This window comes from Oryctolagus cuniculus, chromosome 2, assembly GCF_051225735.1.
Source record: "Oryctolagus cuniculus isolate XC-2025 breed Fujian yellow rabbit chromosome 2, ASM5122573v1, whole genome shotgun sequence".
NCBI lineage: Eukaryota > Metazoa > Chordata > Mammalia > Lagomorpha > Leporidae > Oryctolagus > Oryctolagus cuniculus.
The window spans coordinates 189,682,478-189,709,957 of record NC_142868.1 but is presented as its reverse complement, the minus strand read 5'-3'; the positions used below and the strand labels follow the sequence as shown (position 1 = coordinate 189,709,957).

Sequence of the window (27,480 nt, the reverse complement as noted above, 5' to 3'; positions counted from 1 at the left end):
ATCCAGCTGGTCTGGACTTTAGTAAGAATGAAAGGTCAAAGACACATTTGAGGGCAGGGGGAGAGGGGGAATGCATGGGTGTGTGGTGGGTGGGTAAGAGAGGGAAACCTCAGAAGGAGTACAGTGTCCAGAGCAAGGGGGACTTGAGGGCTGGGAGATGGACTGACGGCATCCCACATTGGCTTTGCGGTATCTCATGGACTCTGGGATCCTCTTTGAAACCACAGAGGAGTGAGAGCCATTGTCAGCTGCTGGTGTGCCCCTTACAGTAAGTGCATGGGATATGGTATTGTGTGGCATGGAGATACCACAGTGGCATAGGAGGTGTGCCTGTGGGGGAAAGAGGGTGGCGCAATAGGTCAGTCCCCATAGTGAGGGGGCTGAGATCAGGGGCAGGGGCTGTACAGACAGAGGACGTGTGTGTGTGTGTGTGTGTGTGTGGGGAGAGAGAGAGAGAGAGAGAGAGAGAGAATGTAAATTCAGCAGTTTGCTGGGCTCAACCTTGGTTAATGTTAAGGGGTGAACTATGAAGGAACACCATGTTTTGCATTCCCTATAATGCTTTCCTGTTGTTTATATTTAATAATCTATGTTATATTAACCTATTTGCTTCACAGGATCGCCCTGTGAGGGAGGCATTTTCCATTCAGATGACAAAAGCAGAACCCAGAGACTAAGAGGCTCCCCACCAATTCAGCAGGATGAGAACCCCAGCCTGTCTGACTCTCAAATCTATACCCCCTGCTCCACCATGCCCTTGGCAGAGGCCCAGCCCGTCTCCAGCCCTCGAGGATGCCCCTTCTGACCCCGATGTGTTCACAGGTGCCTCCCGGACCCCATGGCAAGGACCTCACTGCCAGCTCCTGTGCACTGCAGATGCCTTCTGCAGTGCTGAGAGATCTGAACATATTTCCTCCTCAAGTAAACAGTGCTGGGCTTTTTGGATAAACTTAGTGAATTTCACATGATTAAGCAGCTCAGTGCAGGGAGAGATCTGCAAGCATTCTTTTAAGGCGCTGGTAACATGTAAACATTTTTAGAATAATCTTAGATCTTAGGTTAAAGATGATGCATTGTATACAAAAATTACCTTCTTGAGCTGCTTGCAAATAGCTGGGTAGACAAATGGTTTGGAGCCTCTTTCATTGGAGAGGGGGCAGGTTTGGGGTATGGAAGAGCTATGGATTAGGGACACAGGGCCCCCAATGCATACTCCACAGGCACCTGCATCCCACCTTGCCGCTCCAGAATCAAATGAAAATGCTGGAGTCTGGTGGTCCAGGGAGATGGTCTTGTTGATGTCTCCTCTGCCTTTCCTGCCCACTGCTCCTCTATCCTGTCCCTCATGTCTCCTTTTAGGATGCAGGCGTCTCCTCCTCTTTGAAGCCTACCAGATCCTAAAGCATTGCTCCCTTTTCCGTCACTCTTACTGTGCGTTCGGATTGCACAAAGAACAGTTAGGAAACCCACAGTCACCATAGGGTACGTCAGTGAGGTCACCTTTTCCTTAAATTCCCCGGCCTCCATCCTCTGCTATGCACCGTGCTCAGGGCATGGAACTCCGTTAGCGAGGTCTTGCTAGGCGCTGCCTGAGGCGGGTGGTCAGCAGGGGCAGGGTCGGGGCGGGCGGGGGGGGGGGGACGGCTGGCAGAGCCCGAGCTGCGGGGCGGGAACCCAGGGAACACTGGACGCCTACGGCTCTGAGCAGCTGGCTCCGAGGAATTATTGCACGTCTGCACAATTTAAAAAATCTGCAGTTTGGGGGCGGGAGGGGGAGTGCGGGGGTGGCCCCCGAGCGTCCCATTTCTCCTCGGGCTGTTGACTGGAGCGTTCTGGCTCAGTGCAGTGAGGTCCGCGACGCCTCTAGACCACCCGCTGCCCTCTGGGTTGTCGGTGAACCTCGCCAAAGCCCTCTCCCTCTGACTCCCTCTTCTGTTGGACTTCGGAAGGGGGCCGACTTACCCCCTTGTACCTGTGAGGTGCATATGCTTGGTGCGTGTGTCCAGCCACTTCTGACTCGGTGAGTCGAGGAATGGAACGAACCTCCGCGTTCCGCGCGGCGCGTGTTTCCAGGCAGCGGGGCGGGTGGCAAACGCCAGCAGGCACTGGGGCGCTTTCCTCCTTCGCACTTTGTTTTGACACAAGTTGGGCCTCCGCGACTTCCCAAGAAAACCAGGCAAATTTGCCAAGAGTCTTCTGGGCCTAGACTTTTGAGAGGCGGTTCCCCCAGCTGCCCGGGCTGCGGTGGAACGCGCAGGTGGGAGGCTTGAAGGCGCGCCCCTGCTCCCACCTGGACGGGGCCGGGTGCTCATTCTAGGTGACTTTGCACTCGGACCTCAGCGGGAGCGCGCGCCCGGCGTCGCGGCGTCTGGGTCCCTCCACCCTTCGACCCCTCGGGCGCCCCGAGCCCCCGCGGTTTACACCCGCCTGCGCAGGAGCGCTGCGCCCTCGGCTCGGGGCGCACGAGCTGCGGGCGGAGCTCGGACCTGTGGGGCGGTGACTGAGCGGCGGCCCCGCCCGGCCCCGCCCGCCACTCGCAGGCGCCGCGCTCCAGCCCTGCGGGCTCACGGACCCACGGACCCACGCGGGCCGCCCCGCTGTCCTCGCCGCTGTGGCGGCGGGCGCGGGACCGCGCCGCCAGGCCTGGTAACTGCAGCGCAGGCTGGCGGCGTAGCGACGTCCAGCGAGTCAGCTGCACCCGCACTCCCGCAGGTACCTACTGGCGTCTCCGGCTCCGCGCGCCCTCCAGAGACTTCTCCAAGCGACCCCGCAACTTTGTTGCGCCACCCCATCGCCCCTTCACTGCTCCAGCCTTCCAGTGCCCGGGTCGGGGTCCACGGCGGTTCCACGCCCGTAAGGGACTTTGCATCCTGGCCCCTCTGCGCACCCACCCTTTGGTCCCAGGAGCCTGCCGTCGCTGGCGCCCAAAGACTCTGCCTGTTGCGCTAGCTGCGGGCAGCAGAATCCAAGTGCGGGGTCCGGTGAAAGCCGCGGGGCATGGATCCAAGACCCGCTTTCTGAGCGTGGGGTGGGGCGAGGTGGAGGAGGACTGGAGGCGGGAGAATCCCGGCGCCAGAGACAGGCGGCAGCCCGCGTAGGGGCGTCCCCGTAACCAGGAAGCCGTTCCCTTCCTCGAGAGGAGGCGCTTTCCTGGCAAATGTAAGTGTTTCCCGGGCCGCCTGCTCCGCCTTCTTCCCTGCCTTGCCGCCGGTCCCTCTTGCCCCGCGACAGTTGCAGGGCAGAGCGCGCCCAGGGCCCTGGCAAGAGAGCAGCGCGGCGCCCGGGGACCGCCGGCGAGTTCCGGCCGGGGGCGGCTCGGGGCTCGCAGGGCTGGTGTGCAGTGGCCCGCAGACTCTCCGCGTTTGGATCTGTGGTAGTGGTGCGGGAGGCTGCCCCCAAGGTCAGGCACTCCTCTTCCCCGCGTCCTGACTTCCCGAGGCGCCTGGACTGGCGAGTGATCCGGACCTGCCGGCAGGGGCCGCGGCGAGCCAGGCCGGGCGCTTTCGCATTGCAGGGCTCGCCCGCTCTCCTCCCTTTTCCAGTTCCTGCTCGCTGCGCTCTGGGTTGGCCGGGTCTCGGCTGGGGAGGCCGAGAGTTCCACTCGGGCGGGCAGAGGGCAGACAAGACCCACCTCCCCCAGCCAGAGTGACCGAGGGGCTCCCGGCTGGTGCTGGGGCGCGCGGAGGGGGGCGCGCCTGTGGCCCTCTTGGAGAGGAGGTTGGCGGCTGGCCGGTGCGCTCTGGAGTGGGGCAGGTGAGGAAAGGCAGACCAGAAACCTTTCCCCTCCCTTTTCCTGTATTTGCTTAGGCGATTTGCATAGCCAAGGGGCTTAGAACTAAGTTACTCCTCTTTGCCCCCCTTCTTAGACTGCTTGCAAATACCTGTCCAGGTAAACAGGAAGCGAGCATTTTCCTGAACACCTGCCCATTTGCTAAAGGCATATGCCCTGGGGCTTTGTCCTGCCTACATAACTGGGCCTGAGAGACATGGCGTTGATTCTGTGGTTGAACTTGGCATAACCGGGCCACCAATTCATTTGGTTCCACCAGCCCACTGTGGGCCAGGCCCAGGCCCAGGGCTGCGCTCTAGGGATGGACACGGAGGAAAGTATGGTTTTGCTCTGCCTCTGGCCCTGTTCCTCCATTTTCACCAGATCCCGTCCCTTTCCTGCTCTGCTATTAAGTTTTGTCATTCGAGAACTAAGAATTGTGAATTGTGAATATTGGGATAGAGAAAGGAAGGTGGTGCAGAAGCATTGGAGAACTCTGAACCCGAAGTGCGTTGTGAATATTTTCGGGGGACCTGTGGGATCTGTTTTAATTGAATTGTGTGTCTGAGCCATCACTGCCTGGTTAAAGCCACTGATGAATATGGCCAAACAGAGCTTTCGCTGCTCAAGAGTAGGAGAGGAAATTCTAGAGAGGTCATAAGCAATTTTGCTCTGTTTAGAAATATATATATATATATACACACACATATATACATATATACATATACATATGTGTGTGTGTGTGTGTGTATATATATATATCCCAATTCTGTGAAAGCTTGGGTTTGCTAGCAAAGCACTGGTGAAATAACTTTATTTTTAAGAAGTTTATTTTTCTTTATTGAAAGAGAGCGGGAGAGACTTCCTTTCTGCTGGTTAACTCTCCAAATGCCTGAAATTTCTGGAGCTGCTCCAGGCTGAAGCCAGGAGCTAAGAACTCAGTCCCAGTTTCCCGTGTGGGTCAGCTGGGTCCCATGTACTTAACCTGTTACTGTCTTCCTTGGTGTGCATTTGCAGGAAGTGGAATTGGGAGCAGAGCTGGGGCTTGAACCCGGACATTCTGTTATGGAATGTGGACATCCCCAGTGGTGTCTTAAACCACAGTGTTAAACTCTCCTTCTTTTTATTTTTTAAAAAAGGAGCCAAGTGGAGATCTCCTCCTCATTGAATGTTGTCCTTCACTGTAATCTTTCACAGACGCTGCAATTCTCTGTTCTACTGCAGCTCTCAGTATGCCCTTTGCCTGGCATTTGGGGTTGCAGTGTGTCAGCTTTGAGAGAGCAGGCACCACAGGGTTTTCCTCCCCTGCTTCTCTGCCTCCTTTTTTTTTTTTTTTTTTTTTTTTTTGTATATCACACTTCTTGGCTATGTGCTCTATGCCATATACTCTGGCAGACACATTTCCAGGCATCATCTCATTTAGTCTTCACAACAATCCCATAAGAAAGTGAAGCTTCTGTTCCCCTCTATAGTGTTTCTGGTGGTGCCAGCAGGTAGGTGCATCTGGCGTTGAATGGGAGGCTAATGGGACAGTCTAGGCCTGGAGCTGTGACACTGGGGCTTTTAGCAGGAAGCAGCTTTATTCATGCCAGCATAAAGCCCAATGGATTTACATCCAAAAGACTGAGCCCAGCATTTCCTTATATATATAGTTTTAGATTCTTTGTCTCCCTTATATGGTCACACACATTCTGATTGGGTTCTTTAAGGCTATAAAATATAGTTTATTTGTTAGGCCACTGGTTGCCCTTTCTTTGATCCAGGAGGGCCCTAACTTTGCCTTTGAAAGCCCCTGCCTCGAGATTTCACTGGCAGAGAAGGTTGGCTATTCTGGGTAGGTTGAGGCAGAGGAGAAGGTGGCTGTATGTATTACCCCTATGCCGTGTGTATGAAATACCCACAAAGAGCTGTCACGAAGAAGGGACTAGCCTGTAATTATCTGAGTTCCAGCCCTGGTTTCTACTCCATGACTCCTTGACTTGCATAAGTCCCTTTGCTTCTCTCTGTCTTGGTCTATTGAGCTGTAAGAATCTACAGCTCTTATCTGTGTTGTTACCATGTGCTAGGCATGAACAGCTAAAGTTTTTATATGTTGAACTCATTCCATCCTGATGACACTCTTGCTGGGGAGGGTTCCATTATGTAATTTTCAATGAGAAAAAAGAGGCAGCCCTGAGTAACTTGCGTAAGGTCACTCGGGTAGTGAAATAGGAAGCCAGCATTCTCTCCATGGGACTCTGCAGAGCCACAGTGTGCTTCAGTTGCCCTAATTTATTCCTGTAGCTCCAACCCCGTGTCCTGTGCTTGGTAGGATCTCGGACTGGCTTTGTTGAATGATAACAGGTAGAGGTGGCTTGCAGTTTTCAAGTCATTTTCAGGTCCTGTGTCTCAGCCTTAAAAGAAGGCCGCATTAGAAAAATGTTCACTTTGCCTTTGCCAAAATAGTCAGCTTTTCAGTGGAATCCTGCCCAGCTGCTTTGAAAAAAGGAAGACAGACCATAAAGATCATAGGCTATGCAAACATTATGGTTATTTCCAGAAAATGTGTTTATCAATATGAGAAACCCAGGAAAATCACAGTACACTTTGCACTCTGAGTCAGTAACTAGCATACAAGGATTTATGGAGTGGGTTCTGTATGCACTGAGGGGAGGCAGAATCTAAGATGTGGTCTTCAGACTTGAACTTACAGTGAATCTGGAGATTCAAGATTAATAAGCACAAATGCTGTGCTTTGGGTTTGTTACAAGCTTGGTCGCCAGGGTGGGGCTGTTGGGAGGTGGTAGAACTATTAGGAGGTGTGGTTTAGTGAGATCCTTAGCTCATCGCAAAGTCAGTCCACAAGAGTGGTTCCCATGAGAGGGTTGTTCTAAAAGCCTGAGCTGTTGTGGGTGCTTGGCCTGTGATTGGGACACTGCTTGGGACACTTGTCTCATATCAGAGTGCCTGGGTTCCAGTTCTGCCTCTGCTTCCCATCCAACTTCCTGCTGGTGTGCATCCTGGGAGGCAGTAGGTGATAGTCCTTATGTCTCTGCTACCCACTTGTGAGACCCAGATGGAGTTTGGGGCTCCTAGCCACTTCTGGCATTTAGGGGAATGAACCAGTGGATGAGACCTGCCCCTCTGCCTGAGTTGCACCTACTCACACTCTCTACTTCCTGGCTTCCCATATGATTCTTAGTCTACATGCTCTCTGCCATCCACCATGGCCCTTAGAGCCTGCATCAGAGCCAAGCTATGCCTTGCCTTGTGGACTTTGAACCTCTGAAACTGTGAGCTAGGTAAACCTCTCATTACTTTGTAAGTAGCCTGTTGAAGGCATTTTGTTATGCTTACAAAAAATTGTCCAATACAACAGACAGGACAATTCAAGATGCTGAATATTTAAGTCCTGATAAAAATCACAATGACTAGGTTTTATCTGTATAACCTAATGTAGTATGCAAGAACTTAGGATGTAGAATTTAGGATGTATATAGTATGCAGAATGTAGTATACAGTATGAATGGCTTAGTTCATTTTAGTCCTCATAGTATCTGAGCATGATAAGCAATAAGGCAAGGTCAGGAAACCCATACTGAAGATAATGAAAATAAGGAAATGTGAGCCATGGACTTAGACATAGCTGGGAGCACTCTGACTCCAAGTCTGCCATCTTTTTGCCTTCTGTATGGCAAGACAAAAAGGCAATGAGATATCAAGAGTTCTTGGAGGGGAAGTTAACACCACATCCTATTTTGGAGTACCTGGGCTTGATTCCCGCCTTTGCTTCTTGATCCAGCATTCCTGCTAATGTACACTCTGGAAGGTAGCGGAAGATGGCTCAAGTACTTGGGTCCCTGCTACCCATGTGGGAGATCTGGATTAAGTTCTGGGCTCCTAGCTTTGGCTTGGCTCAGCCCTAGCTGTTGTAGGCAATTGGGCAGTGAATCAGTGGATGCAAGGTATCTTTCTCTCTCTCTCCCTGTCTCTAGCTTTTTTTCTGTTGTTCTGCCTTTCAAGTAAATAAGCACTTGAAAAAGAGTCCTTGGAAGTGGCAGAATTAGAATTTTATCTTGGTCTTGAGTTTTGCCTCCTGTTCTTGACTACTTAGGGTGCTTATTGGGTGTATGGGAGGATGAGTAAGTTGAAGTAGAGGAGGAGCTTTCGGAAAGTATTTTTGTTGATTTATTTTTTCAAGGACCTGCTGCTATGTGGAGTGTGGAATAAATACCCATTTATGGTAAACGTAGTAACAATGTTTAGAATGCACAATGAAATGTAGAGCTGATTTAGAATTTCTGTCTCTGTCTAGCTTTATCATTTCTCTACATGGTTTGAAACTTTGTAGCACACACGCATTCCACAAGTAAACTCTCTTTAATATGTTAAAAATGGTTACTGGACTAGGTTGCAGTTTTATTCTTTATAGTCAAGGAGTTCACTCTCTGGAATCCTGCAGTCTTGCACCATGATTTGCTAAAAGGAGATAATATGTATTTCCTTTAATTGTACAAGTGTTCAGTGATAAAGGCTGAAAAAATCTGCTTTTAGCCAATAATGATATAGCTAAAGAGGTAATACTGGCACCAGCCAGTTTTAGTGGACTTGTTGAAGTCTCAAATGATTGAAGTGTCCTGCCATTCTCTACTTATCAGTTAAGTAAGCATCTACCAGAGGCTTGGCCAAATTGACCTAATGATCAGCTTACGTATGTGTGTGTATCTGTGCATATCTTCAAAAAGTTTATGGAAAATACGTATTATGAAAAACTATGCATGGATTTCAAAGTTTTGGCATCAAAACTTTGTTTTAATTCTGTTTTCCATGAACTTTTAAAAGAACCTTCATGTCTCTCTGTTTATTTCATGTATTCACTTATGTGCAAGCATTCATTCCTCAAGCATTTCAGTACTAATCTGGTGCTAGTACTATGCTAGGTTCTGGATATACCATAGTAAAGGGAGGAGATTTTGGAGGGAAGCAGGCGTTAACCAATATATGCAGAACTCAAGTAATGGTAAAGAACTTCATTGGATGGGAGACCAGGAGGAAGCACCTGGCTCCTGGCTTTGGATAGGTGCAGCATGCTGGCCGTAGCGGCCATTTGAGGGATGAACCAATGGAAGGAAGACCTTTCTCTCTGTCTCTTTCTCACTATCTAACTCTGCCTGTCAAAAAAAAAAAAAAAAAAGAACAAGAACTTCATTGGAGAGAGTCACAGGCCAGACAGGGGGCCATGGAAGACCCCTCTGAGGAAGAGGTTCCTCCTTCTGAGGATGTGTAGAGGTCATCTGGAGGACTGGGAGAAAGGCAGCTCTAGGCCTAGGATTCCCAGACATGGGTGAGCCTGAGTATAGGAAGAACTTCGAGAGAACAAGGGCGGGGATGGTTGGAAGGATGATGAAGAAGACAGTGGGGTGGGTCCACACCATCCATGCTGCGGTACTTAAGGTTTATCTCAAGGGCTGTGAGAAGGAATTAATAAATTTGCAGCTGGTCAGTGTCATGAGCCAATTTATAGTTATACTACACCTGTGAACAATAGCTTGGAGGATGGACAGGCAAAGTATAGTTGAGTTAACTGGGAGACTTGTTTGAGTCACCTTGCAGAGGTGCGATGTACAACTACATCAGTCTGGGCTACAAAATAGAGAGGTAAGGGAGTGGGGTCTGTGTGTGTAAAGCCTGGTTATGGAAGGAAGCAGAGACTAGGTGGAGTGAGGGTGACTATGTCTACGCTGTGTGTCAGTGTGGAAGGCAATCTTGGCTGAGGTCAGGGACCAGGGCCTAGCTCCTTAGTAAATCAGCACATGGACATCTGTGTGTGTAGAGTTTCACAGCATTAGCACTTTTAGAAGATCAGACATTGGATTCTCTGTCTCTGTCTCCAATTCTGGGCAACTTCCAGAATTTCATTTGTTCTTCTCTATGTTTATTTCCCCATAGCCTGGTGATTTTATGATTGTTTTAAAATGACTTGTTCATACAAATATTATTTTTTAATAGCATCATTTCTATGTGTTCATTCAGATCATTTTTATAAACTGAATTTGAACTAAGGGTGGGCTGAGAAGAATGCTTGTGGTGGAGTTCTAAGCCTTTTTTCCACAGTGATCACTAATGAGCTGACATCAAGTTGGCTTAAAAGGGAGGGACACCAACAAGCAAGTGCTATGTTGAGGAGACATCAGCCCTGCAGGGTAGAGGGGTGTGAGGCCTGATGGAGAGCCTGGGTAGGTTCTGAGCCACTCTCTATGTCTCACTCAGTAGGATCCTTCCTTACCTGCTCTTCCTCTGAACCCAGGGATATCTTGCAGAAAGAGGTGAGAATGGCCCATCTGGTCTGACTTTCAAGGACTCATGTGTATTAGGGTTGTCCAGAGAACAAACCAATAGCATGTGTATGTTTGCAAGAGGTTGACTATAAGGAATCACATGGGCTCACACAGCCTTAGAGACTGGCAAACTCAAAAACGAGCTGAGGAAGAGTAGATGTTATAGTGAAGTCTGGAAGAAGTTGCTGTAGAATGTGTCTTGTTTTGTAGGAGGCCAGTCTTTTACATCTTTGGTTTCTTTTTAGATTATTTACTTGTTTATTTATTTGAAGGGCAGGATGTTGGAAGGGAGGGAGGCAGATGTGGTGGAGGGAAAGAAAGAGGGGGAAGAGAAAGATCTTCCATCTACTGATTCATGCCCCAAATTCTGGCAACAGCTGGGACTGGGCCAGGCTCTGTTCAGGGTAGCAGAAACCCAAAAACTTGGGCTCTCATATGCTGCTTCCCAAGTGCATTAACAGGAAGCTAGATGAGAAGTGCAGAGTAGCCCAGACTGAAATATGGGATGTGAGTGTCCCAAGTGGTAGCTTAACCCTCTGTGCCACAATGCTTGCCCCCCTACATGCTTTTAGCCGAATTGATGAATGCCACCCACACAGTGGAGGTCAATCAGCTGTACTCAGATTCATTGACTTAAGTGCTAACTCACACAGAGAAACACCCAGAAAAATGTTTGACCCAATATCTGGGACCCTTGAGGTTCTGTCAAGTCGCTATGTAAAATTGGCCATCATACCACATTCAGCAGTAGATGCTGACCTGAAGGTCAGTAATAAACAGTCTGATGGCATTTTTTTAAGATTTATTTATTTATTTGAAAGTCAGAGTTACACAGAGAGAGGAGAAGCAGAGAGCAAGAAAGAGAGAAAGAGAGGTCTTCCATCCGCTGGTTTACTTCCCAGTTGGCTGCACAGCTGGAGCTGTGCCGATCCAAAGCCAGGAGCCAGGTGCTTCCTCCTGGTCTCCCATGCGGGTACAGGGGCCCAAGGACTTGGGCCATCCTCCACTGCCTTCCCAGGCCGTAGCAGAGAGCTGGATCTTAAGTGGAACAGTGGGGCTTGTACTGGTGCCCATATGGGATGCAGGCACTGCAGGTGGTAGCTTTACATGCTATGCCACAGCACCGGCCCCCTGATGGGCTCTTAATGACAGACAGAGACCCCAGTGATTCTTGTACAGCTGTGAGGGTGAGTGCAAACAGGACCACAGACATGAGAGTTATTACAAAGACCAGGTAAGCCATTTGCTGCCTCTAGGAGATTTCTTTTGGGAATGCTTACTTAAATCTTGGCAAACAATTAGTGTGTTGAGATGAAAGAATGCCAGCAGACTAAATCTTTGGGCATGCTTACCCTCTTTTTTTTTTTTCTGTCAGCCTGCTATGGGTGGATTTGGCTTTCCTAGTCATGATTGACAAGCCAAGGTGAACCTTAAAAGCATTTCCTATGATTTACTTAGGTTTAAAAAAAGGTACTTGGCCAGAGAGTTAGGAGAACTTCATGGTTACAGACTGTGGCTTGTAGATTTGGATTGAGAGGGGATGCTTAGGTTCTGTCAAGGGTATTTCAACATTCCCGTCTTTGAGGCTGATCAGTCATGCCATCTGGGCAGTGTTTTTCTTGTGGGTTTTTAGTACCCTAGTTTTATAAGAGTGGCATCTTCATGAGGCCACTGACCTATGACCCCCCTCCTTCTTCCCTTCATGATTAGATATTGCCTGGCCAAGATTCAGCCCTGAGAATATTTCAGGGCCGTGTTGCTTTGGCAGAGCTAAAAGAATAAATAGACATTTTCATTTGTGGCAGTATCCATATATCTATCTAGCAGTCAGTCTGTCTGTCCCTCTGTCCATCTTCCTGTCAGTCTGTCCATATACCTCTGTGTCTGTAAAAAGGTACCCTCTCATCATTTCCTTAAATTGCAAATCTTGCACATAGTAGCTCTCTTGATATGGGGAGATAGGAGCGTTCCAATAACTCATATAGTGCCTTAAAACCTTGCCTTGTAAGCAGGTTCCTGAGATGTCTCGATCCAACTGAAAATTTGAGTGTCACTTTGGTGCATCTTTTTGGTGCTTAACGCTGTGTTTTCTTTTCCTAACTCCTTTAGACTTAAATTGTGGAAGTCATTCGCATCTGGCCTTCTCATTTAGTAACCTTCCAGTGTGATTTTGAAATAAAGAGTGCTGGATGCACAGTTATGTAAAGTGGCCTGAACTCCAGTGGGTTTGCTTTTCACCAGTCATCCCCATCACCCAAATCAACGGAGTTAAGAACACACAAGCAAGCTCCGCTTACAGTCCTTCGTGAGTCAGTGGGTGCAACTCGGAAATCATTCCCAGGCAAGCGTTCCTAGACTGGGCTTACAGCTCAGACTGCGCCACAGAGGCACATGGAAGGTGTGACGCAGAGACAGTGAGATGCTTTTGAGTACTGGGATCCAAGCACTTTGTGTTGTAGAAGGGAGGAGACAGGAACAAGGCCACATACTTGCTCCACAGACCATACACATAAACACACACCCTAGAGGAGATGAAAGCTCATTGGTGTGGACTGCTTTGCTGATTTCACATAGGTAGACAACTCACAGAACAGTACCATGGTATTTTTTCCAAGTTTTTCTAGAAATCAACAAACCCTTCAACCCTGTTTATATCATTCTATTGGGGACTTACCTGAACTTACCAAATTGGTTGAGTGTGAAACTCTTTGAATTCTCCTTGTTAAGCTAACTTGAGTAAGGAACTCACAGACGTGGAAGCTTTGAGAAAATCAGGGAAAGAGAGCCGTGAGTCACTGCAGGGTTTGTGGAGCTCATGTTTCTTATGCATGAGTCCTATTTACATGGAGTGAGGATCTTCTTGCAGCGGGAGGCACAGAAAGCCCGCACCTGCACCTGATTCCTGGAGCTCTCTTCCAAAGCTCAGCCCTGAGCTGTCAGCTGTCATTGCTGGGCAAGGACGAGGGTGCTGTCCCAGGCATCCTCATTTCTTCCTACCTCGATTTCTGCCTCAATCTTCCTTATACAAAGGACTTGGACACCCAGCGAGAGGATGGTGTATTTGGGAAATGGATTGGAGAAAGGAGTGGTGTGAGAATTAATTTGACTAAATTAGTTGAAAACTTTTTACTTGAGTTGCCTGGGAATCTCATTATTTTATAATTTTTTTTCATATTCATGAAGTATAGAATTAGACATAGTAGCTAATTCTGGGCAAAACATTTTTAAAAAATTCTCCCAGGATGGCTTCCAGGAACTGGATGTGGATGTTTGTGAAGCATAAACACATTTTTCCTACCTTCTACATAATGGACTCAATGCTATATAAACCATCATCTTTATTTTATTATATCTTTGGAAAAGTTAAGTAAAACTTTTAAAATTTATTTTCTATCCCTTGGTATAAACAGTCACTGTAGCAACTTACTACAGCAATGGCCCTCTGAGATTTTTGTTGTAAATATGCTGAGGATTTATAGTTTGGCAAAGTGCTCTGTTTTCTTCTAGCAGCAATAAACACTTTTTTAAATCCTTAGCATGATGCCATAACATGTCGGGTACTCAGAGTAGGCACAGGGAGACCATAGCTGGTTATGAGATTCGAATAGGTTCCCTGACAATTCCTGTATCGGCTTTTCATTGCCTTTGCAATAGTATTAAGAGGATGAGGACTTTGAATACAACTTCTTAAGTTGCTGGCATTTGGAGCTGTGCCATTGGGAGGTGATCAGGGATAAACGAGGTCATCAGTGTGCGGCCCATGGTCACATTAGTGCCTTTATAAGGAGAGGAAGAGAGACAGACCTACACTAGCACGTGTGTTGTGTCTCGCCATGCAGTGCTGTTTCTGATGTAAGAAGGCCCTCACCAGATGCTGGCTCCATGCTCTTGAACTTCCAGAACTGTAAGGTTAATAAACCTCTATAGTTTGTAAGTTACCAGTTTTGGGTATTTTGTTCCAGTGGCTGAAAATGGACTAGGCATTTTCAGCACAATGAGGAAAGGCAAAATGACAAAGGCATCTCCCGGGCAGCCCTCTCCCCTCCATTTTGTCTTTTACCTTTAAATGGAACATTCATTCAGTCATGCTTTCAGCAGACATCTGTGATGCTGGAAAATCCTTCAATATCTCCTCCTCCTCCTCCTCTTCTTCCCCTCTTATTTCTCCTTCCTCTCCCTCCTACTCCTGCTCCATTAGGCATGGAGAACTGTTTGGGATGTCGAATGGAATTTGGAATTTTTGGCTGTCCATCTATTTTGTCTTGTGGAAGTCCCCTGATTTTCTTCACGTAATTATCCCTCCTTGTTTGAATATTGTCTTGGTGGGACAGTAACTGCTAAGAATGTCCATGGAGCTCCCTTCTGCCAACTTCTTCCTGCCCCTGCTCCAGTGCAGCCACTGGGTGGGCAGGTGGCATAGGCTTGGCCAGTCAGATGCTCTGCCAATTGAATAACTTAAGGATGGGAGGCATCCTAGGCCAGACCTCTTCCTGTATGAGTCATTCCAGTAGTTTGTGCTTTGAGGTTTTTCAAAAGGGCCCTGGTGCCTGCCCATTCCAGATGTGGCTTCTCATCCTTCTCTGACTCTGGGAGCTTCCAATCTATTTCTGAGAAAGTTATGTTTGCATCAGACACAACCAGGTGGCTATTGCTTGTGTCCAAAGAACGCTGATGGTTGTACAAAATGTCCAAAGACCCTATTTTTCCCCGGAGCTTAAAGATACATCTCATAACCTTTCCTACTGGGTTGGAAGGGAATAGGGAGAGAATACAAGGGCATTGTTTGCTGAAATGGAGCCAGGGATGTTCTAAAAGGGGCAGAGGGAACCACATCCCTGCAGCCTGACTGTGTTGGCTTCCCAGTACTGCTGTAAGTTGGTCCTGCCCCCGCCCCTCCCCATCTGCCTGGAGCAGATCAAATTGGCATCAAATAGGTGGGGACAGTTTTTATGGATTTAGGATTCCAATTCTTATTCAGATGATGCCTAGGGCTCTGGCAATACTTAGTGATAAAAAAATTAGTGAATATTGATGTAGCACTTGAATAATGTGCCAGCTGCTAGTAGACCTGTGGTAAACATATTAATCCATCTGATTTCCATAATCCACACTTGGATGTATGTACCATTGTCTTAAATTATTATTATATTATATCTATTTATCTACATACAAACAGATGAGGAAACTTCAGGAGAGGTGTTAATAATTTAGCTAACCCATACAAATAGTGGCCTACCGGATTCAAACCAAGCAAGGCTAGTTGCAGAGTCAGTGTGTCACCTGTGGGTTTGAATCTTAGCTATGTCACTTCCTGACTGGGCAAGAAATTGATTGAACCTCCATGGTCTTAGTTTCTGTGTATAATGGGAGGAGTAGCATTTATCTAGAATAAGAGCATATACCAAGGAACTTCATAAAGTTCATGAAAAGTGGAAATAATGGTAAGTTTATTTTGGTGCAAAAGATTTTTGAAATACGTGTGTCGTTTATTCACTGTATGCATTTCCATGAACTTTTTGAAGAACTCTTGTGAAGTGAGCACTTTGCATAGAGCCTGGCACAAAGCAGACCTCTGTCAAGGTTTTTGAGGAGAAGTCTTTGTGATGGACACTGTAGAGAAGACGGAAGTCCCGTGCTTTCCCAAGGGAAGCACAGAAAAGATTGCAACCCTTCCTGTAGTCCTTGGGCTTTGCAGGTGTTTTATAGAAAGAACATGAGGTGGTTAATAAGTGTTGTCTGCGCACTTACTTATGAAGATAAAGCTGAAGGGTGCGTATAAGGGCAGATGACAAACCACCATTGATGGTGTGACACATCTCCAGAGAGGGCCTTGCTAGGAGCTGGGCTCGGATTCTGGCCTGGCCTGGCCACCTCTGCACTGGACTGCACTGTGTCAGCCCTCAATTTCATCATCAACAAATGGTGAATCATTGTAATGTCTGCCTCCATGGGTTGATCAAGAGATTAAAGAAAATTGTTCGTTCACTCATTGTTTCTTGCTAGGTATGAATGATGCGAACAGTAAGAAAAAAATAGGCCCCATCTCTGCAGTGCTCACAGCGTAGTGTGGATTCAGCCGGTTAATTGCTGTATTGCAGTTTGATGCATTAAACACTCTGATGGAGCTGGGCTCCAGTGGCCAAGGTGAGAAGAGAGAGCCAGGTGCTGGGGTTGGGGGCATCTGGGGTCAGAAGTTCTTTGTGGAGAGTGTGATGGAACTCAGTCTTGAAGGGTATTGAGTCAGATAACAAGTGCAGAGACATGAAGGAGGAGAAGTTCACCTAATGCTTGTGTCAGGATGATGAATACTAGTACTATTAACAGTTAACTTTTTAAAAAGATTCATGTATTTATTTGAAAGGCAGAGTTACAGAGAGGCAGAGAGAGAGAGAGAGAGAGAGAGAGAGAATGAGAGAATACTTCCATCTCCTGGTTCACTCCCCAAATGGCTGCAATTTTCAGAGCTGGGCTGATCCAAAGTCAGGAACCAGGAGATTCTTCCGGGTGTCCTGTGCAGGCTCAAGGGCCCAAGGACGTAGGCTATCTTCCACTGATTTCCCAGGCCATCAGCAGGGAGCTGGATCAGAAATGGAGCAGCCAGGACACCATCCAGTGCCCACATGGGATGCTGGGATTACAGGCAGCAGCTTTACTTGCTATGCTGTGACACTGGCCCTCAAGAAACCTCTTAACCACTAAGCCAAATGCCTACCTCTGACATACACTTAAAGTGTAACTTTAGTTTAATGTGACGGACAGCTTGAGGGTAGGGAGTGGAGAGAGACCTAAGATGGAAGTATGGTTAGGAGTCTATTGTGGTCAATTAGTAGGAAATGATGAATGTCTGAATTAAAGCAAAGGTGAGAAGGATAGGGTAGGAAAGGCATTTGAGAGATGCTGGGATGTGTTTTCGTCCATTCTTGGTCTGGCTGGGCATCAGTGGCTTGTGCGGAGAGAGAAGGGAGGAGTGATTTCCTGGGGTTGGCCTGAGAAGCAGGTGTGGTGGGAACAGAGGAAGAAGGGAAGGGTTGGTGTATTTTTTTTAAAGGTCCCAGCAGGGCATTCAGATGGGCAGGGCCAGGAGAGAGCCATAGGAGTCTGGAATGCAAGAGGGAGATCTGGGCTGCATTTGGTTGGGATCAGATGACACTGGCTGGGGAGAAGTGCAGAGGCACAAGGAGGAACCCATGGGGTGAGGAGCCCTGGCAAGCAGTGGTGCCTCAACATAGGCAGTTTTACATTGTACCCTGCATTTGTTCATGAGCAGGGATTCTGTCCATTGCTTTGTGGGATGGGCCAGATGGACTCCACGTGATGATCTTAGCAAGCAGTGTCACTTCATTGCTATCTATGCTTTTATGGGTTTGTGCCAATTTGTCCATTTACTTTTTTATATCTGTTTTATGACATCAATTGATGCAACATTTTGTGTGTGTGTGTGTGTGTTGGAATGTACCTATCTTATCTTTGGTAAAAACTCTCTTTATTAAGGAAAACTGTATCTCCCATCTGTAGTGCCTGATATACAAGCTGCATTTCTTCTGTGGTACCTCAATCTCAAAAGCATGTTTTCTGTGATCTTTCTTTCCCTCAGTTAATGTAGTGGGCACAGAGACATTAGAATGTGACATGGAATGAGAGCAGCTGTAGCTAAGCTATGTGGCCAATGCCATCCAGTCCATTAATTTATTAACTAACTCAACACATTCTTAAGAACTCACTGTGTATCAGGTGAGATTCTAGGCAATGTGCAACACAGAGAAAAAAATCCTCATACTCTTGGGGCTCATATTGGAGCAGGAGAACAAATAAATAGAATAAAGAAATTAAAAAAAAAACTATGTATATTCCACAGAGTGAGAAAAGCTAAGAATTAAAAGAAAATAAGGAAGGATGAGGAATTTGAGGAGGCACTGAGTTTTCAGACAGTTTCTGGGCAGGACGTTCTCACTCAGAAGACATCACTGAAGACCTGAATTAAGTGAGGTGGCAAAGCCATGCAATCGCCCTGGGGATGGAGCTTTCTATAAAGAAATCAGCAGTGTGAAGGCACTGGGGCAGGACTGTGCCTCACTGGCTCGAGGAAGGATTGGCAGTGAGACCAGAATGCCAGATGGGAGTGACAGGAGAATGAGAGGGAAAGAGATGGGGTCAGGCAACTACAGTAGGAGGTGGCCACTTTGACTCGAAGAAGGAGGCCGCTGGAGAGTTGAACACAGGGGTTCAAGATTTGATTTACATTTTTAACAGCTCTCTAGTGAAGGGATTCATAACCTTTTTGGTGCTTTGGAGCTCCTTGGCAGTCTGGGGAAGCCTGGGGATTGTTTTTCATAATAGTCTTCTAAAATGTGAAATACAAAGCTGCAGAATATGAAAGAATCCAATTGTATCAAAATGGAGTCATCAAAATAGAAAAACCAAATTATGATTTAGCGATACACTCATGTGCTTTTTATTAATTCATCAAATAAGATCTAGCAGTAGGCCTATAAATATGGTGATTCTAAAGTAATAATGAGCGTGAATGGCATTCAGGATATCTGCAGAGACTGTGATAGGACATGCCAGCCTCTGGGCCTTTTAGAGGTGTGAACATTTAGGTATTGCTACTACTGCCCTGGGCCAAAGCCCACATGTTTAATGGAAGAAATTGCTCAAAGCTGGAGGTTAGTGAAAATACAGATTTATTTTTCCCATTTAAGTTCAAGGACCTCCTGCATTCTCTCTCCAGACCCCTGCTCGAACTGCTAAGAGAACAGATTAAATGGGAGCCCAAAGAGATGTGGGATGAATTAATGAAATGATGCAGAGGCTTCCGTTCCTGTCCTTTTTCTGCTGGCACTGCTGGAATTCTCTGCTGGCCATTTCAGATCCCTGGAAACTCTGGTGGGTTGGCATGCCCAAAGGCAGCTTCTGCTATTTTAGACATTCTAGGAACAGCAGTGGCTCTGAGAGATTTTATATTTCTCTGTTTCCTTGTGGATCAATAATTTAGAAGCCCTGGGATCCATCCTTTTGTCCCAGGGAGTCTCTGTGGCTACACCAGGCAGCCCAACCTCCTCCCTGAGAACATCGCTCGTCCTGGTTCACAAAGATGTGGGCAGTACAGAGTCCTTTGTATGTATTCTAGCAAGAAATAATCTATATAAATATCTTAGGGTCATATGGCTACTTCCTAGCCAAACTCCCCTGTGTTCTCTCTTCTGGACATACCACACACTTTCTTGTCCTGTGTGTGTTCCTTCATTTCTTTGGAAAGAAGCCTTCTTATCCTTCCTTGTCTCCTGTACTTGTTCATGTGTGACCTGTCCCACTAGGCTCAGCTCCAACGCCACCTATTCGTGTTGCGTCTCTACTTCCTTATCCCAAGGAACTCTCCTGCCTGTGATCATGCACGGCACCTTCTGATACGTTCCCTTGTGCTATTGATTATTCTACCTTTTATTACAGTTATTTCATTATCTGTTCTCCCATAAGCTTTCCTAAGCTCCTCTAAGCTCTGAGGGCAAGCCCAAGTTGTCTTCTGTTCTCTGTCCTTCAAAGAGCAGGGTCTGCCGTAAGTAGCAGTGGGCAATATCAGAAGCCAGGACGAATTCCCACATTTGACACTGGAGTGCCTTGGCAGATTCTATGACACCCGTAACTACAAGTTCAGTGACTGTGAACTTACAAATTCCATGCCTTTGACTTCTTGCCCAAACATTGACCAAGGCTGCTTATGACCTTTTTTTTTTCCCTAAGTGGCAGTAACTATTTTCATAAGTATTTTATAATATCTACCCATTTGAAAAAAATCATAGAATGTTGAGGGGGACAGAGTGGAAAATAAACACAACCCCCAGTCCCATCATACAGAGAGCATGCATTTAACATTGGGTGTGTATTCTTGTAGATTTCTTTTTCTACTCTTTTTTTTCAAGATTTATTTATTTATTTGAAAGACAGAGTTATAAAGAAAGAGAAGGAGAGACAGAGAAGGAGATCTTCCATCTGTTTGTTCACTTCCCAAATGGCTGCAATAGCCAGAGCTGGGCTGATCTGAAGCTAGCAGCCAGGAGCTTCTTCCAGGTCTCCTACATGGGCTGCAGGGGCCCAAACACTTGGTTCATCTTCCACTGCTATCCCAGGAACATTGAAAGGGAGCTGGGTTGAAAGTGGAGCAGACAGAACTTGAACTGGCACCGTATGGGTTGCCAGTGCTGCAGGCGGTGGCTTTGCCTGCTATGCCACAGCATTGGCACCTCTTTTTTTACTCTATAAAGTCAGAATACTATACAAAGAAGATCATGCCTTATACCCTATTATAGCTAGTCTGTTTTACTTAGCGTTGAAAGACCATCACAAAACACAACAAACATCGGAGTTAAAGGAAAGGTTTATTGTCAGGTAGGGGGAAACTTGACAGGCTGGAGGGAGAGGGTGAGAGAGCAAAAAGGGAGAGAGAGAGAGAGAGAGAGCGAGCGAGCGTGGGTGTGCAGGGAAGCAGGTCCTGTTATAGTCTTTCTGGGGGTAGGGAGGGGGAGCAACGGATCCCATTAGGGTTGGGGTGGAGCTGACACTTGTGGTTGGGCCATTTGGTCACCTGACTCTTAGTAAGCCCGGCTGGGTCTTGGAGAGGCCGAATGTAGTGTACAAGGTTGCGGCTGAGCCAGAGCCTAGGATGGCGTCCAGGGCTTGAGATAGTGCCCCAGGTAAGCACCATCTCACTGACAAGCATAATGTGACTACCTTTCATGAACTTCCAGGAGTAGGGCAGAATAGTTAAGAGAAAGGCTTTAGAGCCTTATTATTTGGTGCATATCATGGAGCCATCACTTAATAGCTGTTGACACCAGAGAGTTAGGTAAGTTCTCCATTTGCCAGTTTCCCCATCTGTTAAGTGAATGCAGTAAAAGCACCACTTGTACAAACGTCAGGAGGATTAAATGGGTTAAGACATGGACGCACTTGGAGCATGGCCAACTCAGTATATTGCAGCTGTTATTATTATTATGTCAGCATATTTTTTTTTTTTTTGAGAGACTGATAGACACAGAGGAAGTGAGACAGACAGATGGAGAGAGCTCCCATCCACTGACCCATTCCTCAGATACTCCCAGTGGATGAGATTTGGGCTGAAGCTGGGATCTGAGAACTCAGTCCAGGTCTCCCATTTGGGTGGCAGGTGCCCAATTACTTGAGCCATCACTGTCTGCCTCCCAGGATCTGTACTAGAAGGAAGTTGTAGCTGAGAGCCAGGGCTGGGCACCAAACTCAGGTCCTCTGACACGGGTTGTGGGAGTCCTAATCTACCTCTTAACCTTTCAGCTAAATGCATGGTCCATTTGAACACTTTCAATTGCTACAGAGTATTCCACTGCATGGCTACCTACATTCTACTTGACCATTCCTCTATTGATGGACATTTAGGTTTTTGACTTGTTATTCTTAAAAAATTAATGATGCAGTGAACATCCCCGAGTACACATTTGACCACCAGTCTGATTCTTACATGTGGAACTGTGGGATTTTCTGAGACACATTGTTGTCACTTTCTCCAGCAAGGTTTCCTTTAGCCAGTTCACACATGTGAAGCTGCTTGTTTTCAGCCCCTCTGAAGTTACTTGATATTCCAATCATTCATGACATGGGGACAGGTGAGGCTGGGGTGGGATCTCAGCTCTCCCAGTGGGCTGGTTTACTTCCTATTTTGTCACTATAGCCTAGGCCTCTGTCTTTAGCCAGCCGCTCTGCAAAACGATGATAACAAGGTGGCTGGAGCCAGGACAGTTCTTCCCTGGGGCCTGTGGAAGTCAGGTGAAATATGACCTGCTGGAGTGAGGGGCTGTGTGGTGCTGCTTCTTGGAGAGGTGCACACTCTTCCCCAGGGCAGCTCCTGGCCTGCCTGCCTTCGCTCTGCTTTCTGCAGGTTGTCTTGGGGAGGTGACTCAGCAGCATCCCTGCTGCCTCCCTCTGTCTCCCAGGGGAGCTTGTCTAGAAACACAGAACCCGAGGGGAGGAGAGGAAGATGGTGTTTAGTTACCTGTGCATTAAGCCTTTGGGATTTCTGGAGATGGCATTGCATTCACTCATTCTCATGATTGAAAGAAATGTAGTTTATATTAACCTTTCAAATATAATTTAGAAAGCACTTGCTTTTTTATTGAAAACCAGAACTTGTATAAATTTGGTTTTAATCCTAAGAATCCTGAGAAGTTTCCGTTACTTCCTGGGATAGATCAAAATTTTTTTAAAAATCGAGTTATTTCTTATGTTAACTCAAGGTACTTCTTGAAATTTGATAATTTGGAGAAAGTAAGTGGTTCAGGGATATTCTTAGTAATCCACTGTCTGGATCGACTGGAAGGTGTATTCTTCTGATTGCTTTGGATTATAGGATTTAAATATCAGGATAATTGTTTTCTAGAATATGAAATCCAATCACGGCAGTATGATCTTGATATTTTAATTTTATTTAAGCAAAACACTGGATGACAGTTCTCATTAGTTAAGCAACATAGAGGGAGGGTCAAATTTCACCTCCCATTATTATTCCTGTAATTGGATTACTCTCAGGTCTTACTGAAAATTGGTCTGTGATTGATGAATAGTGGCAAGACTACAACTGCCATGCATTTGCATTTTCCTGGGGCATCGGGGAGTTTCCGCAGAATCGGGGAGTTTCCGCAGAATCGGAGCCTTGGCCCCGATGAGTGTGTTCAGCAGGAGCAGGTCGGCCTCCAGAAAGCAGGCTTCATGTTTGAAACTGTGTTTGTGCATGTTAACAGCATGAAGGAGCGTGAAAGGCTGTGGAAAATGTAACTCAAAGATAGATAGCTTTATTTGGATCAAAAAACTGTATTACGTGAAGAGTCTTATGTGTGTTTTGAAAAACCATGTATGGGCTTCAAAAATTATTGCACCAAAATAATCATCTTTTAATTTTATTACCCCATGAATTTTTAAAAAATATTTGAGAGGCAGAGATACACAGAGGGATAGAAAAGAGAGAGAGAGAGAAAGAAAGAGAGAGAGAGTGGAGAGAGAGAGAGAGAGAGAGGCACTCCTCAGATGTCCAAAGGACCAGGGTCAGAGCCAAAAGCTGGAACACACAGTTGAGGCCTCTCATTGGGTGACAAAGACCTAAATACTTGAGCCATTACAGCTGCCTTCCAGAGTCTGCAAGCCCCAGAAGCTGCAGTCAGGCGCCAGAGCTAGGAATTGAACCTCGGCACCGTGATATGGGACTCCGCTGTTTTAACTGCTACCCACCTGCTTCTTTTGAAATGCCCTTGTATATCATTCTGAAAATGTTAGCTGGCTTAAGACAGACTCTCTTAGAGAAAATCGCTAACCTTTAGACTCAAATCACATGAAGCATTCTTTGAGTTTCAACAAAAGTTAAACTTGCTTTTACCTGTCCTCAGCATTAAAGTTTTGATTATCTGACCCTAGAAATGCCATGACTGAGTTTTGAAAGAACGGATGTTGCGCGGGAGTATCTCCAACTGCTTGCTGGTAGCAGGTGACATCGCAGTACAGTCTGTTGTCCTGGGCTTTCGGACTCCACAGCTCCCAAACAGGTGACCGAGATCCTACTCTTCCTGTAGAGCACTGATTGTCAACTATGGATGCTTTTGCTCCATAAGGGACTCTTGGCACTATCTGGAGACTTGTTTGGTTGTCTCAGCCTTAGGAGACAGGCATGCTGCTGGCATGTGGTGGGTGGAGGCCATAGGTGCTGCTGACCGTTCTGCAGTGCCCCATAATGCCAGCAGTGTCCAGGTTGAGAAGCCCTGCTGTGGACATTTACAAGGTCAGGATATCTCCAGGGAAGCTCTCCAGCCGCTGGGAGGATGTGCAAAGGTGCTGTTCCCTGGTAGCCTTAGTGCAGGTTAGAGTCCGCTCTCACTCAGCCTTCCACTTTCACCGTGAGGCCTCACAGAGCTGATTCAGCTCTAGCAGGTTGACTTGCCTTGAAAGTCACAGGAAATCAACTTCTCCCTGACTTATTCAGTTTCACTAACAGAGTTATGGATGGAGTGTTTGTGTTTGACTGCTTCATGTGCTCCCTGTTGCAAGGTGCATGGAAACCCAATTCACTACCAGGTACCTCAGAGATCCCTAGGGCCCTGGAGTCAGAACAAGGGGAGTTTAAGAGTGTACTTAATGACACCTGAAACTCTGTGATCTTGCCACTTTTTAAAAAAAAATTAATTTACTTTAGAGAGAGTAAGAGAAGAGAGAGAGAGAGAGAGAGAGAGAGAGAGAAGCAGCTTCCATCTATTTGTTAATTTTCCAAATGCCCTCACTAGTTGGCAGTGCCAAAGTCAGGAACCTGGAACTCGAGTCAGATCTCCCATGTGGATGATAGGGACAAAATTACTCAAGTCATCATCTCTGCCTCCCAGGGTCTCCATTAGCATGGATCTGGATCAAGAGCTAAAGCTGGGTGTTGGATCCAGGTACTCAGATGTGGGTGCAGGAATCTTAACTTCTAGGCTAAGCACTCACTATAGTCTTGGCACTTGAAACTCCACTCTTTTTTTTTTTTTTTTTTAAAGATTTGTTTATTTTTTTTATAGAAAGCTGTTATTTAATAAATATAAATTTCATAAGTACAACTTTTGGATTATAGCGGTTCTTCCCCCCCAATACCCGCCCTCCCACCCCGAAACCACCGACCTCCTCCCTCTCCCATCCCACCCTTCATTAAAATTCATTTTTAATTATCTTTATGTACAGAAGATCAACTCTATAGTAAGTAAAGATTTCAGCAGACTGCAACCACACAGACACACAAAGTATAAAATACTGTTTGAAGACTAGTTTTACCATTAATTCTCATAGTACAACACATTAAGAATAGAGGTCCTACATGGGGAGCAAGTGCACAGTGACTCCTGCTGTTGATTTAACAATTGACACTCTTGTTTATAACATCAGTGATCACCCAAGGCTCTTGTCATGAGCTGCCAAGGCTATGGAAGTCTCTTGAGTTCACAAACTCCGACCTTATTTAGACAAGGTCATAATCAAAGTGGAAGTTCTCTCCTCCCTTCAGAGAAAGGTACCTCCTTCTTTGATGGCCTGTTCTTTCTGCTGGCATCTCACTCACAGAGATCTTTCATTTAGGGCCCCCCCCACCCCCCGCAGAGTGTTTTGGCTTTCCATGGCTGAAATTCTCTCACGGGCTCTTCAGCCAGATCCGAATGCCTTAAGGGCTGATTCTGAGGCCAGAGTACTATTTAGGGCATTTGTCATTCTATGGAAATTCCACTCTTGAAGAGTCCCCCTGTCATGGTTGGATGTGCTGAATGGTTGCTGGGGTGGGCCTCAGCAACCGACTCTATTCAGTCTTTCACACTTTCTGCTTCCTCTGCTTTCATTATCCATGTTGATTCTTTTCATTAATTTACTCTTTAGTCTTGTTGGCTTAGGGGAGAGAAATTGATTCCAAAAAATGTGCCAGTGTGTTGTATAATTAATACAAAGATTTATTAGGACACTGTCCCTAACTGGAGGCTTTCCCAGTGTAGTGGGTGGCACTAATATTCCAGTGTTACAGAATGAGGTGTGTGTGGGGGAGCCATAAAGGGGACAGACAGGGTTCTCTGCAGGTCAGAGGACACAGCTCTGCACTGCAGTGTCACTTGGTGTTTCTGCTTTGATCTATCAGGCACTGGTTCTGTAGTTTTTGGAGGGCAACCCTCTTCCTGTGATTCTGATTCCTGGGAGGAGAAAGACAGAGTCATTAGCATTCTCGTGGAATATATGCCTTCCATTTGCTTTTCCTCAGGGTCTGTTCTAAGACTAGAGGTCAGGTGTCTGGATGATGTGAGAGTCTGACACACCCTGTACCCCGCACCTTTTCCCTCCCAATCATGGAGGCAAGGATTTGTACTGTTTTGAATGGTATAGTCAACCCACCAGGAAATAGAGCCAGGCCAGTGTGAGGATGATGGGGAGAGCTGCTGTGAACAGTGGATTTCTGCAGAGGGGAGCAACAGTTGAGAGAGCTTGCTGGCTTGATGTGTTTTGCCAGGATGCTGCTGAATCACCCAGCAAAGTCAGAAACCGAATCAAAAACGATGCTGATCAGGTTGACAGGAACATATAGAAATTGACAGTGGGTAGGATGGTTAAGCAGCAAGATACTTTTAAAAGTTTGTGAGGCCGGCGCCGTGGCTCAACAGGCTAATCCTCCGCCTTGCGGCGCCGGCACACCGGGTTCTAGTCCCGGTCGGGGTGCTGGATTCTGTCCCGGTTGCCCCTCTTCCAGGCCAGCTCTCTGCTGTGGCCCGGGAGTGCAGTGGAGGATGGCCCAAGTGCTTGGGCCCTGCACCCTCATGGGAGACCAGGAGAAGTACCTGGCTCCTGCCATCGGATCAGCGCAGTGTGCTGGCCGCGGTGGCCATTGGAGGGTGAACCAACAGCAAAGGAAGACCTTTCTCTCTCTGTCTCTCTCTCACTGTCCACTCTGCCTGTCAAAAAAAAAAAAAAAAAGTTTGTGAAAAAAGCCAAATTAATACATAAGCTTATTTTGGTGTTGGTGTCGACATTTTTTGAAATCAATGCTTAGCTTTTCATAATATGCATTTTCGTGCAATAAATGTAAACCCACACTGTTTTTTTTCATCATATACATCTTTATAATACACATTTTCCATGAACTTTTTGAAGACATGTCATATATTGAATGTATATGTTTTTTAAAGATTTATTTATTTATTTTGAAAGTCAGAGTTAGAGAGAGAGGGAGAACCAGAGAGAGAGAATCTGTCTACTCCACAGATGGCCTCAAAAGCTGGACCTGGGCCCATCTGAAGCCAAGGAGCCAGGAGCTTCCTCCAGGTCTCCCATGTGAGTGGCAGGGGCCCAAACACTGGGACCACCTTCCGCTGCTTCTCCCAGGCTATTAGCAGGGAGCTGGATTAGAAGTGCAGCAGCCAGGACATGAACTGATGCCCATATGGATGCCAGCATTGTACATGATGGCTTTACCATCTATATCACAATGCTGAACCCGGATATGTAGGTTTTTATTCCCCAAAATGTGTTGGCTTGGCTCATGTTCTGTCAACATGCCCCAGTGTTCCCTTGACCTTCCTGACAACTAGTGGGAGTGTGATTTTCTACATAATTGAAACCAGGCAGACCTACCTGAGTCTACAACCTCTGGAATTCCTTAGGTGTGGGATGCCGGCATACAGCTTCTCTGGGCCTCAATGTCCCACCTATAAAATGGGAATAATGATACTTACCATTTACTTTTGCTCAAGAATAGAGAGTGGGTTAACAGTTCTATTGGAGATATCTGACCCAACTGTGTAGGACTCAGAAAATGCTAGTTATCAGTGTAAGTTAAAATTTACACTTAGAATTTGAATGCTCTCAAAGGGTTTTAAATGGACT

General features: G+C 46.7%; 2 long non-coding RNA genes across 5 annotated transcripts in view; one reads left to right on the top strand and one right to left on the bottom strand.

Annotated features, from left to right (window-relative positions):
* The window catches only part of LOC127489187 (uncharacterized), a 33,165-nt gene extending 30,868 nt beyond the window's left edge, over positions 1–2,297 (bottom strand). For all 3 annotated transcript variants that reach the window (XR_016230567.1, XR_016230569.1, XR_016230568.1), the window contains exon 1: positions 1,963–2,297. This is a non-coding gene — a long non-coding RNA (uncharacterized LOC127489187). The remainder of the gene's footprint in view (positions 1–1,962) is intronic.
* Positions 2,298–2,487: 190 nt separating this feature from the next.
* LOC127489191 (uncharacterized) overlaps positions 2,488–27,480 on the top strand; it is a 314,551-nt gene continuing 289,558 nt past the window's right edge. Inside the window, exon 1 of one of the 2 annotated variants that reach the window (XR_016230564.1) lies at positions 2,488–3,159. This is a non-coding gene — a long non-coding RNA (uncharacterized LOC127489191). The remainder of the gene's footprint in view (positions 3,160–27,480) is intronic. The other variant, XR_016230563.1, reaches the window with a different exon arrangement.